At 45.7% G+C, this 15,612-nt stretch overlaps 1 protein-coding gene across 3 annotated transcripts in view; it reads right to left on the bottom strand.

Moving 5' to 3' along the window:
• Positions 1-15,612, bottom strand: part of AIMP1 (aminoacyl tRNA synthetase complex interacting multifunctional protein 1) — a 102,486-nt gene that overhangs the window by 54,298 nt on the left and 32,576 nt on the right. The window contains exon 1 of one of the 3 annotated variants that reach the window (XM_040329679.1): positions 1,110-1,268. The exons of the other annotated variants lie outside the window; for them this stretch is intronic. The gene's annotated coding sequence lies outside the window, so the exon portion shown is untranslated. Of the gene's footprint in view, positions 1-1,109; positions 1,269-15,612 lie in introns of those variants that run through there. 3 annotated transcript variants of the gene reach the window in all.

Raw genomic sequence — 15,612 nt, forward strand, 5'->3', positions numbered from 1 at the left:
ATGCATCTTCTCCGTCGCTTCCGGGTATGGGTCTTCGGGAGCGGGCGTTCCTTCTTGATTGACAGTCTTCCGAGAGGCTTCCGACGGTCGCATCCATTCTGTGACTAGTAGCCGAAAGAAGCCGAACGTCGGTGCAGCTCTATACTGCGTCTGCGCACCGACGTTCGGCTTCTTTCGGAAAATCGTGACGCGATGGATGCGACCGTCGGAAGCCTCTCGGAAGACTGTCAATCAAGAAGGAACGCCCAGTCCCGCAGCCCATACCCGGAAGCGGCGGAGAAGATGCATCTTGTAAACGGTAAGTACAGCTCATATTTTAAAACAACTAGCCGATTCCCCTAGACAAAACGAGCATCCATCTAATTCTAAGGGGAAAATGTGTTCTCTATGGGTGAACCTCCGCTTTAATAAAAAAAAAAAAAAAAACTGCTAAATCAGTGTTTCCTTTTTTTTTTGTTATTTAAAATATTTACAAGTACAAGCATATCGAATGCAACATATTAACAATGGTATAAATGTTAGCGGTAACTGTATCTGCCATCTCTGAGAAGGATGAAGGTGGTTAAGGACAAGAAGCACATGTTTGGAAATAGACAGCATATAGAAGACCAAGTGCTGCATTTACACTCAACAAAGCCAAAGTGTTGTATTACACAATCGGTAATAGTATACCTAAAAAGGACAGCAATAGTACTTTATAAATCATAATACCATGATTATTAGCAACATTTTGTTAAGTATTTTACTGTGTGTTTGAGAGAATAAGAGTAAAGGTTCCACAAGCAACACATGGTATAGTGTTCAATCATGCAGCAAAGAAGAAGCCAAATGTTATTAATGAACAAGCTGTAAAACTAGCAACTGTATAGAACCTGAACATGCATTTCAGAAATCGAAGACTTTTTTTTTTTTTTTTAAGAGCGCTTCCATAATGTGAAATGATAACTATCCAGGAACTGCTGCAAACGCACAATAGAAGCCTTTAGCTTTTGTGTAGAGCAATAAAATGCACATTTCGGTGAACCAGATTGTACGAGTATTTCAGACAATTCTTTTCATCTTCGTGTTAAAGACAGCACACCATCAAGAAAACAAAAGATATGAGTTACCTTAAAGAGCAGAGCAGAGTTTCTGACGGAAAAGATGACTATTTGGAACCAGACTGAGCTCCTCTGGAGGTTGCAGCAACTGGTTCCCGTCACTCATGGGTGACATTCATTAGCTTGCTCTGATCTCCTAGTCATCTGAGAACAGACAGCACTTGTGCCTAGCTGGACCTAATCTGCTCGTGTCAGTGACATCCCAAACCCCACCAGAAAAATACAAGACAACACAAGTTGTGCTCACGTGTGTACATTTCACAGCTGTCAGAACTATGACCATGCCAAGAAACAAAGACAAAATCAGATTCTTTCAAAACTGAACTAAACTAGATCAACAAATGAACTATTTGTAGAGCTTATGCTGCTAGTGTTGGTAATTAGATAGGAAGGTATATTTTAACATATTTTAACATTTTTTATTTATTTATTTTTAACATTTCTTCAGTTGCTTTCTGGCCTAGGCCAAAATGATGTCATACATCGCAATAGTCTTCATTTATTTATTTTCTTTAACCACTTCAGCCCCGGACGAATTTACCACCTTCCTGACCAGAGCACTTTTTGCGATATGGCACTGCGTCGCTTTAACTGACAATTGCGTGGTCGTGCGACGTTGCAACCAAACAAAATTGCCGTCCTTTTTTTTTGGTGGTTTTTGATCACCTGCGGGTTTTTTTTTTTTTGCGCTATAAACTAAAAAGGAGCAAATGTTTTTTTAAAAAGAGCAATCATTTTAACTTTTTGCTATAATAAATATCCACACAAAAATATTTCCCAGTTTAGGCCGATATGTATTCTTCTACATATTTTTGGTAAATAAAAAAAATAAAATCGCAATAAGTGTATATTGATTGGTTTGTGCAAAATGTATAGTGTCTACAAAATAGGTGATAGATTTATGGCATTTTTTTTATTATTAGTAATGGCGGAAATCTGCGACATTGCGGCAGACACATCGGACACTTTTGACACTATTGTGAGACCACTGTCATTTATACAGCAATCAGTGCTATAAAAATGCACTGATTATTGTGTAAATGACACCGGCAGGGAAGGGGTTAAACACTAGGGGCGATCAAGGGGTTAAGTGTGTCCTAGGGAGGGATTCTAACTGTAGGGGGGATGGGCTCACTACAGCATGACAGGGAGCAGTAGATACCTGTCATGTTACTAGGCAGAACAGGGAAATGCCTTGTTTACATGGGCATCTCCCCTGTCTGCAGCTCCGCGTCACAATCGTGGGACATCGAGTTCCGCGGGCACAGTCACGTAGGAGTATAGTTACTGAAGCCCATGCTAGACAACACCCTCTACCCTAGCTTTCTACATAACCATTAACTTTCAAATATCCAAGGCTACTTTAGATTGGTGATGGTCAGAAGCATTTATAACTGACATTTTTCACATTCTGTATGTGGGAGGCAGCAAGAAGGGCGCAGATAACCAAATTGCTGACAATGGGGAGTGGGATTGGATGGATGCACTAAATGAAAATCAGATTTAAAGGATCACTACTCTGATAGGAGCCTTAATGAGCACATAGGCTATGCTTCCAGGGATCTCAAGGGAGTGGCTACAGGGGTCACTATGGCACCCCCGCCCCTGCTCCAGGGGGCCCATGCAGGTGGTAGAGAGAGGTTGTCAGACCACACTCCCCATTGTGCATTGGCACCGGGAGCTCCATCAGACAGTAAACACACTCGGCAAAGGGAAAGCAAAGGAGGGAGAGCTGGGTTCCCGAGTGCTGTGCTAAATGCCTCCAGCTACAGTGCAGTACTGTAATGCCGATTTGTTGAAAGGCTGTGTGTGTATATATACATATATATGTGTTATGTAATTTGTGTGTATGTGTTCCACCCATCACATGATACATTGCAGATCATTCCATCCATCCCATGTTAATGCAGAGCATTCTGCCCATCCCATAACACACTGCAGAGCATTCCACCCATCCCATGACACACTGCAGAGCATCCCACCCATCCCCCAAACACTGCAGATTATTTCACCCACCCCATGATACACTGCAGAGCATTCCACACATCCTATGAAACACTGCCAAGCATTCCGCCCATCCCATGACACACTGCAGAGCATTTTGCCCATCCCATGACACACTGCAGAGCATCCCACTCATCCCCCAACACTGCAGAACATTCCACCCATCCCATTATACACTGCAGAACATACCACCCATCCTCTGACACTGTAGATCATTCCACCCACCCCATGATACACTGCAAAGCATTCCACCCAACCTATGAAACACTGCCGAGCATTCCACCCATTCCATGACACACTGCCGAGCATTCCACCCATTCCATGGCACACTGCTGAGCATTCCACTCATCACATGACACACTGCTGAGCATTTCACCCAGTGGTGGAACTACCACAAAGGTCGCCACGTGGGGGCTCTAAGACAACAGGAAGGGGGCCTGCTGCAGAACATGTTGAAGGGTTTGCACTGCAGGGTCATAATAAAGGGCCCCACAATGAGAGCAAAGGGGTCCAGGCACGAAAGGAAGAGCCTCGGCATCAGTGGGTCCCTGAAATTTCTAGTTACACCCCAGCTAGAGTGTACCTTTGAGTTTCCCAATTAAGAAATGCTGTCTGAACTGGCTGTTGGGAGAACCTTCACGTGTTCATTACAAAACCAATCAGCCAAAAGAAGACTGGCTGCAACAAAGTCTGAGAGGTAGCTAAGCAATAAAACTTGTACGGTCATTTTACTTGATGACAAGCCAGCTCCATCGTATCATTGCCCCAAAATAGCCCTGCTACTAATCATCAACTAGTAACTAGAGAAGATGAGAAACATGGCTGATAAGTTAGCAAGCTAGGAAGCATTTCTGTAACCCTTAGAGCTACTCAAGCTTGAATGATGTGATACTTTCAACTAGATCAGAACTACATGACTACCCAAAGTGTTCCAAATATAAATTTTCCAGTACAAGCTTTCCAACATTTACATAAAAAAAAAAATCTAAATGACCATTAAGAGCAGTGGCAGCTATGCAATGGATTAGATAAATGACATTATTTTTACACAAGCTTTTAATCTGTTCTTTTAGATCTAGAATATAGTTTTTACTATAAAACCCAGCTTTTATACATTTTTGGAATCACTTTGGGATCAAATCATAAAGCAGCTTTATAAACTGCATCTGCTTTAAAAGGGACCTATAGCGTTATAAAAAATGCTAGCAAGTAGACTTTGAGGTCTCATTCACTCTTCACATTGCAAGAATGCACGTTCACGCTTGCTTTTTTTTGCATGCCTTTCGTGCATTTTTACGAGTCGCACATGGGGCAGCTGTGCACAACAAATGTGCAAAATAAGGACTGGAGCGACAAATTCAGTTTTTAGGGTGCCTTTACGGTCTTTTCAGAGCGGGCAAGGGCCTTGTTGCAGAAGAGACTCTGTATGCCTATTCTGTAAATAAATGCTTCTTACCTGCCTGTCAGCAAGCTTTTTCAGAATGAACATTGAACCGTCCACGTGCAGCTCAGTGTACATTCTTGGCATGATTTTCCAACTAGGATGAATTAACTTTCATCTGCATGTACCAATGTTTCGTCATGCCAGTCTGGCCAATCAAGATGACAAACATGCCGAACTCGAAGAAGAAAGGGCAAAGATGAAAGCAAGAGTTATAAAGGATGTTGTATCATTGCAAAGATATGGACTACAATAAAGATTTTTAAAGCACGCTTATGCTTTAGAAATCTACAGGGACTCAAAAGCAAGCAAATAAATGAATAAATATATCTTCAGTGCTGAACTAGAAAGTTCAAAAACCTTTAAATAAAAGGAATTGTTATTCAACTGTGGATGCAGGAGGTGGGAGGAGCCAGGTGAATAAAAAGTTGTTTAATTGGGTTAAGGTCTGCTTTAAACACCAGCGCACCCTCTTTATAAATCGGCAGGGCTTTACAGTGCCTTTAAAAAGTATGCATACCCCATGCCATTTTTCACATTTTGTCATGATACAACAAAAAACGTAAATGTATTTCATTGGGGTTTTATGTGATAGACCAGGGTGCTCAACTTTTTGAAGTATGAGGGCCACTTAAGCGACTTGGTAACTGGTCGCGGGCCACAATCAGCGGAGCGGGCAGATGGCAGCCGGATTGGATTGGAGGAAAGACACAAGTCAGTTTACATCTGCCACTCCTGATGTGAATGGAGGGTCCAATTGGGTTGGACTGACCGTGTGAAAGTGGCCCATAGCTGCTTTCACACCGATGCGGGCCGGTTTACCGGCACAGCAGCTACAACGCAGATATTCTACAGGTTTGGTGCACTTTCAGAATGCTCACCAAACTTGCAGGCAATATTAGAAGTCTATGGCTCACTGCAGGTAACCCGCAGATGCGCTGCTCTGCATCTGTGGATCAGTTTCAAAGCAGCCCAATAACCACTGCAGAACAGATATGCCCATATATAAACTGTGATTTTAGTAATAAACTGACCTTTAATAACAGTATTCTATTCTATTTCATCCCAGAGCAGGAGGTGGCGGGACACATCAGAGGCCTCCGCGGGCCACTGGTTGGGCACCCCTGTGATAGACCAACACAAAGTGGCACATAATTGTGAAGTGGAAGGAAAATAATAAATGGTTTTCAAAATGTTTTACAAATAAATATCTGAAAAGTGTGGCGTGCATTTGTATTCAGCCCCACTGAGTCAATACTTTGTAGAGCCGTCTTTCGCTACAATTACAGCTGCAAGTCTTTTTGGGGATGGCTCTACCAGCTTTACACATATAGAGAGTGACATTTTTGCCCATTCTTCTTTGCAAAATAGCTCAAGCTCTGTCAGATTGGATGGAGAGCATCTGTGAACAGCAATTTTCAGGTCTTGCCACAAATGCTCAATTGGATTTAGGTCTGGACTTTGATTGGGCCATTCTAACACATGAATATGCTTTGATCTAAACCGGGCATCACTAAATGGCGGCCCGCGGTCCGCGTCGAGCTGCTGCTCTTCACGGACCGCGGCGATCGCGCCATCTAGTCGCCGCTTTTGTCCCCAGCCTCCTCCGCTATCATTAGCAGAGTAGAGGAGCGGACGGCGGGAGGCGGGACAATTCTGGACTGGGGGCGAGACCAGAGAGGTAGCTGCCTGTCACGTTAATCAGGATTTGATTGGCTGCTAGGAGGCGGTCCTAGCAGCCAATCACCAGTTCACTGAAAATTCAACCCGGCAGCTCCCGCGCCCCTCCCAGTGCTGCTGTGCCTTCAGTTCGCGATTGTCCCGCCTCCTGCTCTCCGCTCTGTGAAAGGTAGGAGTGGAGAGGGAAGGGAGGAAAATATATCTAAATGTGATGGATGGGGTGGGGGGGCAGTGCTGTGTGTGGGGGGGTAGTGCTGTGGGCAATGCTGTGTGTGGGGGGGGGGGCAGTGCTGTGTGGGGGGGTAGTGCTGTGGGGGGGCAGTGCTGTGTGTGTTCAATGCTGTGTGTGGGGGGGGCAGTGATGTGTGTGTGGGGGGGTAGTGCTGTGTGTGTGGGGGAAATGCTGTGTGTGGGGGGGGCAGTGCTGTGTGTGTGGGGGGCAGTGCTGTGTGTGTGTGTGGGGGCAGTGCTGTGTGTGTGGGGGCAGTGCTGTGTGTGTGGGGGAAATGCTGTGTGTGTGGGGGCAGTGCTGTGTGTGTGTGGGGGCAGTGCTGTGTGTGTGTGGGGGCAGTGCTGTGTGTGTGTGGGGGCAGTGCTGTGTGTGTGTGGGGGCAGTGCTGTGTGTGTGTGGGGGCAGTGCTGTGTGTGTGTGGGGGGGGGGGGCAGTGCTGTGTGTGTGTGGGGGGGGGCAGTGCTGTGTGTGGGGGGGCAGTGCTGTGTGTGTGTGGGGGGGGGCAGTGCTGTGTGTGTGTGGGGGGGGGGCAGTGCTGTGTGTGTGTGGGGGCAGTGCTGTGTGTGGGGGGGCAGTGCTGTGTGTGGGGGGGCAGTGCTGTGTGTGGGGGCAGTGCTGTGTGTGTGGGGGCAGTGCTGTGTGTGGGGGGGCAGTGCTGTGTGTGGGGGGGCAGTGCTGTGTGTGGGGGGGCAGTGCTGTGTGTGTGGGGGCAGTGCTGTGTGTGTGGGGGAAATGCTGTGTGTGTGGGGGCAGTGCTGTGTGCGTGTGGGGGCAGTGCTGTGTGTGTGTCGGGGCAGTGCTGTGTGTGTGTGGGGGCAGTGCTGTGTGTGTGGGGGGGGGCAGTGCTGTGTGTGTGTGGGGGGGGCAGTGCTGTGTGTGTGGGGGCAGTGCTGTGTGTGTGTGGGGGGGGCAGTGCTGTGTGTGTGTGGGGGGGGGGCAGTGCTGTGTGTGTGTGGGGGCAGTGCTGTGTGTGGGGGGGCAGTGCTGTGTGTGTGTGGGGGCAGTGCTGTGTGTGTGGGGGCAGTGCTGTGTGTGGGGGGGCAGTGCTGTGTGTGGGGGGCAGTGCTGTGTGTGGGGGGGCAGTGCTGTGTGTTCGGGGGCAGTGCTGTGGGGGGTAGTGCTGTGGGGGGGACAGTGCTGTGTGTGTGGGGGCAATGCTGTGTGTGGGGGCAGTGCTGTGGGGGGGGGGGGGTAGTGCTGTGTGTGGGGGGGCAGTTCTGTGTGTGGGGGGATGTGTGATAGGACAATACTGTGTGGGGTGATATGTGAAGGGGGTAATACTGTGTGGGGGGATATGTGAAGGGGGGCAGGGCTGTGGTGGGGAAGATGTGAAGGGGACAAGCAGCTGTGCACAAAATGTGGTGCTGCACAGTAAACGTGAAGGGGTACCATTGACTCCTAAATGCACTGAAATGCAAGGTGCAATTTCCCGCACATAAACGCAGCATGCAGTTTCCATGCGGCTGCATTTTTAAAAAAGATGCCAGGACCTTTTTCCAGCAGAAAACTCAGGCACAGCAACCCATTCAAACGAATTGTGTGTCGCGCCTGCACCCCTGGGCTGTGATGTAAAGAATCAGAGTAATTGCACAAAACTGCGATTCGGACCTCAGCTTGAAGAAAATTTTACTAATCGGACCTCAGTAAATTTTAATTCAATACCCCTGATCTAAACCATTCCATTGGAGCTCTGACTGTATGTTTAGGGTATTTGTCCTGCTGGAAGGAGAACCTCCACCCCAGTCTCAAGTCTTTTGGCGACTCCAACAGGTTTTCTTCCCAGATTGCCCTGTATTTTGCTCCACCCATCTTCCCATTAAATCTGACCAGCCACCCTGTCCCTGCTGAAGAAAAGCATCCCCACAACATTATGATGCCACCACCATATTTCATGGCGGGGATGGTGTTTTCAGGGTGATGTGCAGTGTTAGTTTAACACCACATATAGCGTTTTGCTTTTAGACCAAAAAGTTTCATTTTGGTCTTATCTGACCAGAGCACCTTTTTCCACATGTTTGCTGTGTTCCCCACATGGCTTCTCGCAAACTGCAAATAGTACTTTTTATTGTTTTCTTTCAACAATGGCTTTCTTCTTGCCACTCTTCCATAAAGGCCAGCTTTGTAGAGTGCACAACTAATTGTTGTCCTGTGGACAGATTCTCCCATCTGAGCGGTGGATCTCTGCAGCTCCAGAGTTACCATGGGCCTCTTGACTTCTTCTCCGATTGAAGCCGAGTTCCACTCAAAAATGGAACTTCCACTTTTCGGAACCCTCCACCACTGCAGTGTCATATTTGGCACCTTTCGGGGGGAGGAGATACCTGTTTAATACAGGTATTTGCTCCAACTTTCAGGCATAGATAGCCGCATTATCTGTTAGTATCTACGCCACGTCCGGTGCCTCCTCCGTCCCCCCGCTGTCTTTTGGGAAACACACAGGTCCCAGAAGACAGGGGGAAATCGACTTCGAGTGCCGACATTGCGGGCGCCCTGGACAGGCAAGTGCCCATATTTTAAAAGTCAGCAGCTGCAGTATTTGTAGCTGCTGAATTTTTTTTTTTTATAATAATTTTGGCGGACATCCGCTTTAACGCTCTACTTGCCCGGCCTGTCAGTTTAGGTGAAGGGCCATGTCTTGGTAGGTTTACAGTTGTGAAAAAATCTTTCAGTTTTTGGATAATGGATTGAAGTGCTCTGTGATATGTTCAAAGCTTGGGAATTTTTGTTAGAACCTAACCCTGCTTTATACTTTTCCACAACTTTATCCCTGACCTGTCTGGTGTGTTCCTTGGCCTTCATAATTCTGTTTGTTCACTAGGATTCTCTAACAAACCTCTAAGGGCTTCACAGAACAGCTGTATTTATACTGAGATTAAATTACACACAGGTGGACTCTATTTACTAATTAGGTGACTTCTGAAGGCAATTGGTTCCACTAGATTTTAGTTAGGGGTATCAGAGTAAAAGGGGGCTTAATACAAATGTACGCCATACTTTTCCGATATTTATTTGTAAAAAAATAAACTGAAACCACTTATCATTTTCCTTCCACTTCACAATTGTGCCTCTTTGTGGCGATCTATCACATAAAATACATTTATGCTTTTGGTTGCAACATGACAAAATGTGGAACATTTCAAGGGGTGTGAATACTTTTCAAGGCACTGTATATAAAAAAAACACAAATCACTGGATCCCTAGCATAACAGCTCACTCCTTAAATCTATTATAGGGATTTGAAACATTTGGAAGTCTCTTTAAAGGACGTCTGGCACTAGTAAGCTCATGAAAAAAGATTTAGTAATCTTAATAATCCTAGACAGGTAGCAACACTAGTAGAAACTACAGGCTGTTTTTTCATTCTTAGGGTGTACCCACTGAATAATTGCCGAACTGGCCACATCAAGCCTGAGAGCAATTGCAGTTGCCTGCGGCTCCTGTGGGGTAATATTATTCATCATTTTTGAGATTTTTCCATGAAAAAGGCTGCTTAGAAGCCGCAGGCACATCTTGCATAACTGCAATGAAATCTCCCTGGGATAAGACTGAGGATTGATTCACTCAAATGGAGCCAAGAAAGACTCCGAAAAGTATAGAAAAGTCAAGAGTCAAGCAAGGAATAGTCTTCCTTGCGGTCCATGTCAGGCTCTTTAGAAAGAGCACTCTGGCCACCCCAGAACCGGATGTGGACAGCAGGACCACTTCCAGTGCATTTGCAGTCGGACGTGTCATGCTGCAAGGCAGTGACAATTTAGCTTCCAATACTAAAGAAACCATTTGTATTGATTCCGATAGCAGAAGGTTACCAGGTCACTGTAGGTGGCAGCAAGGACTAACCAAGATTGAACTGCATGTCTCTTGAGATTAGGGACAGTGGCAGGAAGGCGCTACCTCACACTGAATAACAGGAATAAGGGTGCAGGAAGTTTAGCATTCAGTCCCTCTGTGTTTTAATCCTTTCTGTAGTAAGCCAATGAAAAATAATTTTGCCCAGTGAAGTAAATTTAGGCGTTTGGCTTACATGGCTTACTCACAAATGGAGTCTTCAGAGAGAGTGTCCCACTAGAGGCTGCACCATGGCTCTGGACTCAGCAAACACTCTTAGGGGGTGTGACATCTTGCTTTCAGGTTTTATCTGAACCTAAATACGGACCAAACCTGTGCTCATTCATACCCATTAACCGAAGTGCCCATTTAGTGCAGTCATTTCTGAAAGATAATTCTTTCATGGGATTTGTGTTACAGTGAACGAATCAAACTACTAGATGTATGCAGGGCCGGTGCTACCACAAGGCAAACTAGGCAGCCTAAGGTGCAGCCACAGCCAGTTGTCGTTGGGTCCAAACACCTCCCAGAGCATCCTGCCCCAATACCCAATCAGTGTATCTGCTGCCACAGCCACGCCGCTCAGCAACAGAGCAGGCTGTGCAGCAATCAGAGCTGTCCTTGAATATACAACAGCTGACAGCAACCACTGTCGCTGCCCCGTTCTCACGCTAGGGTTTGGTTGCTAGGACCACCCATGTCCTAACAACCAATCACATGCCTGTCCCTCCCCCATGCCCCGGCATTCAGAGGAGGAGGAAGTTCCCCCACCAAACCTAACCGGTCCGAGTGCCCAGCCTTCCAGCTTCTACCTGTCCTGTAGCCGACTGCTGCATTGAGAAGAAACTGATCCTAATGTAAGCTGGGGTCTTCACAATACTCAGTCCTCCCATTCCACTACCCCAACTATTCTCTTAAATCTCTCCACTCTCCTTACCCCACTCTACTCTTCCCTTCTAACTTTGAGGATCCTATTAAAAGGGAATGGGCTCTAGAGAACATGATGTAAGGGGGCTCTGGGGACCCTGATGTATGGGGGTGACTTTGGGGATCCTAATAAAAGGGGACTCTGATGTATGGGGGAACTCTGGGGTCCCTAATTTAAGGAGGGGGGACTCTGATGTAAGGTTGCTTTAGGAACCCAGATGTAAGGGGGTGCTTATGTAAGGGGAGACTGAAGTAAAGGGGGGTGACTTTGGGGACCCTAATGTAAAGGGGTGACCTTGGCAAACCTAATGTAAGCGGGTGACCCTGATGTAAGAGGGGTTGACTTTGTGGACCCTGATGGGGATCGTAATGAAAGTGGGACTCTGGGGACCATGATGTAGGGGGGGCAACTTTGGGGATCCTTATGAAATGGGGGACTCCGATGTAAGGGGGAACTTTGACATCCCTATTGTAAAAGGGGACTCCAATGTAAGGGGGGGGCTATGTGGACCCTGATGTAAGGGGGGCTATGTGGACCCTGATGTAAGGGTAGCTATGTGGACCATGATTTAAGGGGAGACTTTGGGGAGCCCAATGAAAGTGTAATCTCTGATCTAAGGGCAAACTCTGGGGGACCCTTATTTAAGGAAAGGGGGCTCTTTGGAAACTGATGTAAAGGGGGGGGGTGACTCTGGGGACACTGATGAAAAGAGGGGGGACCCTGATGTAAGGGAGGGGAGCTTTGAAGGCCTTATTGAAAAGGTGTAAACTGATGAAAGGGTGCCCAGGCCTAAAGCTGTGTAAAGGGGGCACCAAAATTTCTGATGGTTGCCCTATTTCCAATTACACTGTGCCAACTTAAATATACCACTGCAGGATTGGATGATGTTAGCTGGAGATGAATCCATCTCCTAGAGGTATCCAGCCAATGAGGTGCCGTGCAAGCAACATTACTTCCTCCCAGCTCCCCAGTCAGTCTCCACACGGAGCCAACGTTGGTTTGCAAGAAGGTGAGAAAGCATCCCAGCACTGGCTGCATATGCAGCCTTTATTTGGGGGTGGTGCAAATAGCTGGTCTTGCCTAGGGCGCAAAATAGTCTAGCACTGGCCCTGGATGTATGGCAACATCCCTGTTATAAAATGAAGATACATTTCTCCAGCACAAAGTTAAAGGGTAACTGAGCATACTGGTTCAGCAAATTGCTGCTTCCACTGGCCATACATTATACAATTTTCCATAAGATTTACCAAACCATATCAATAGAGGACAGACCTGAACACTTTAAATTTGTATGCAATCTGGCATGCCCTTGTACGACATAGTTGAAGGCAAATCTAAAATTGTATAATGTATGACCAGCTTCAAACTGGGCTCTTGGCTTTGCACCCTGCAACATAAGCCAACATAAGCCAACTCATTTCTTATATGGCCAGTTCTCAAAGCTGACAAAAAAAAAAGCGATGAAGAATCCAGTACACAAAACGATATGTTTGGAGTGGGCACATTCCAATAAGAAAAAAAAAAGTAATGAAACAACTGCTGCCACTAACTTTTTTGAAGTCCTTGCTCTGGAAAGCAATATATTTTCTACTGCCTGGATAGTTCATAAATCCTGCTAGGTTGTAGATTTAGGAGACACCTGTATAATACATTATTATTCACCCTGATTCACTGTGATTTTTGGACCAAGCCTCACATGTTTTCTCTTATCCTACAGTACTGAATTGTTTGCATTGACAGGTGTCTTTCCTTTTCTCCTACAATGTTTTGCCATAAAGTGTGTGGCGGGCTTGGCTTGGTCTTGGTTTGAAATGATTATGTAGTTCCAATGTCTACTAAGTCTGAGCAATGCTCTTATTATAGGAGACAGGTGTCAAAACTTGCTTCAAACAGCTCATCAGAACTGGGACATTACTGTACAAAAGTTTTGGCAGTTGTGAAAAAATTCAGAAAGTTAGATGGGCCCAGATCCACGAAGAAGTTAGGTCGGCGTATCTATTAATACGCTGCGTAACTTCTAGGATGCTCCGACGTATCTTTGTTTTGTATCCACAAAACAAGATATGCCTGAAGCTGGGTTAGATCCGACTGACGTACGTCTTAGTACGCCGTCGGATCTAAGGTGCATATTTACGCTGGCAGCTAGGTGGCGCTTCCGTTGATTTCCGCGTCGAGTATGCAAATCAGCTAGATACGCCAATCCACAAACGTACATCCGCCCGGCGCAATTTTGTACGTCGTTTACGTAAGGCTTTTTCCGGCGTAACGTTACCCCTGCTCTATGAGGCGTACGCAATATTAAGTATGGACGTTGGGCCAGCGTAGAATTTTCCGTTGTTTGCGTAAAACGTTCGCGAATAGGGCTTTGCGTAGATTACGTTCACGTCGTCTAGGCATTGAGCGGGCGTAATTTAATTTGAAAATTCGACGTGATACTGAGCATGCGCGCGCATGCCCCTTATGAAAAAAGCGTCATTTACGCGGGGTCAAGCTTATTTTACATAAAACACGCCCCCTGTTCCTCATTTGATTTAGGCGTGCTTGCGCCGGGAGATTTACGCTACGCCGCCGTAACTTTAGAGGCAAGTGCTTTGTGAATACAGCACTTGCCTCTCAAAGTAGCGGCGGCGTAGCGTAACTACGCTACGCCTGCCTAAAATTACGCCGCGCTACGTGGATCTGGCCCGAAGGCTTTCAGAAATAGAAGTGTTAATAAGTTATTAGTATCAATAATAAACAGGAGAGAAATCCAAATCAAATCAATATTTGGTGTGACCACCCATTGCCTTCAAAACAGCATCAATTCTTCTAGGTACACTTGCACACAGTTTTTGAAGGAACTTGGCAGACAGGTTGTCCCAAACAACCCCGGCTCAGCTCCGCGCCCTCTTTTTCCACATTGGCTGTCTGGCTGTGATTGACAGCAGCGACAGCCACTCGTTCGCGCTGCTGTCTTAGCCAATGAGGAGGGAGAGTCCCCAGAGAGCACATGCTCTCGTGCACATCGCTGGATCGAGAGGGAGCTCAGCTAATTATAAGGGGGGCTAGGGTGACTGCTGCACACAGAAGGTTTATTACTCATGCATAAAATGCATGAAAGTAAGAAAAAAACTTCAACCTTTAGAAGCACTTTAAGACCCCTTTGCCTGCATGTCTTAAAAGCCACCAGTGACAATTTTGTATACATCTGAAACACAATATTAAGATTATGCTCACTTCATTGAGAGGATGAGCCGGGTGCCGGTCCAGGGATGTGGATGGATCCTGACTTCATGGTTGCGATCTTTCCCTAGCCTGGACTGGCTCTGTGATGTCAGCAGACAGTGGGCTTTACAGGAATGCAGAACAAACTGTACTCCTGTGTGCCAAGCTTTGGCTGTACTTCTCCTTTAAGGTAAACCTGTCGCATGCTTAGACAAGTCAAACTGAGCAAATTATGAAAACCATACAAAGCAAAGGGTACTTTCTGTAAAAGGTGATATAGTAAACTCAACTTTTAGAAGATCTCAAATTTTCATTTTAAAGGAGAAGAAGGGCCAAAATTAGGCAGCGGAAGTGGGAACATGTACTTGTCAAAATTAAGTACCCACTCCTCCCCCCCAAAAAAACGGTCCTGCCAAATGTGGCAGGGGAGGAGGGCTTAAAGTGGAACTTCCCTTTTGGGTGGAGTTATATTTGAAAGATACACTTGCGGTGAATGCTTGAGGAATGTAAAATGCACTGCTTTATAATAGAGCTGCACGATCGTTAAGAATCGTTATCGTGATTTTCTTTCCCCGTTGTGATCTTGACAAAGTATTTCCCAATCTTTCTATGCAGAGAATTCTCTCTGCTCTGTTGAAGCCACAGCTGTAAAATCCAGGCAGTCTGACAAGTATCAGATCAATCTTTTGTCAAGTCTAAACATTGTAACAATTTGTCTTTTACAATCAAAGGAATGGACTTCTGTGTGTAAATTAGGAAAGTTTAACCACTTAAATACCAAACCTCTTTCTGACATTTGTTGGTTTCAAGTTTTAAAATAAATTTTATTTTATTTTTTGCTAGAAAATTACTTTTCACCCTCAAACATTATATATATTTTTAGTAGAGACCCTAGAGAATAAAAGGGTGGATGTTTTATATCGCACTGTATTTGCGCAGCGGTCTTTCAAAATGCAATTTTTTTGGAAAAAATTGTTTTAATTAATAAAAAATAAACTAACCAGTAAAGTTAGCCTATTTTTTTGTTTTGTATAATGTGAAACATTTTACGCCGAGAGAATTGCGATCTTTATTCTAAGCAAAAAAATTGTGATTCTCATTTTAGCCAGAATCATGCAGCTCTACTTTATAAATACAGTAAAACCTTGGTTTGAGAGTAACTTGGTTTAAGAGCGTTTGGCAAGACAAGCAAAATTTT

Source organism: Rana temporaria, chromosome 1 (genome assembly GCF_905171775.1).
Source record: "Rana temporaria chromosome 1, aRanTem1.1, whole genome shotgun sequence".
Taxonomy (NCBI): domain Eukaryota; kingdom Metazoa; phylum Chordata; class Amphibia; order Anura; family Ranidae; genus Rana; species Rana temporaria.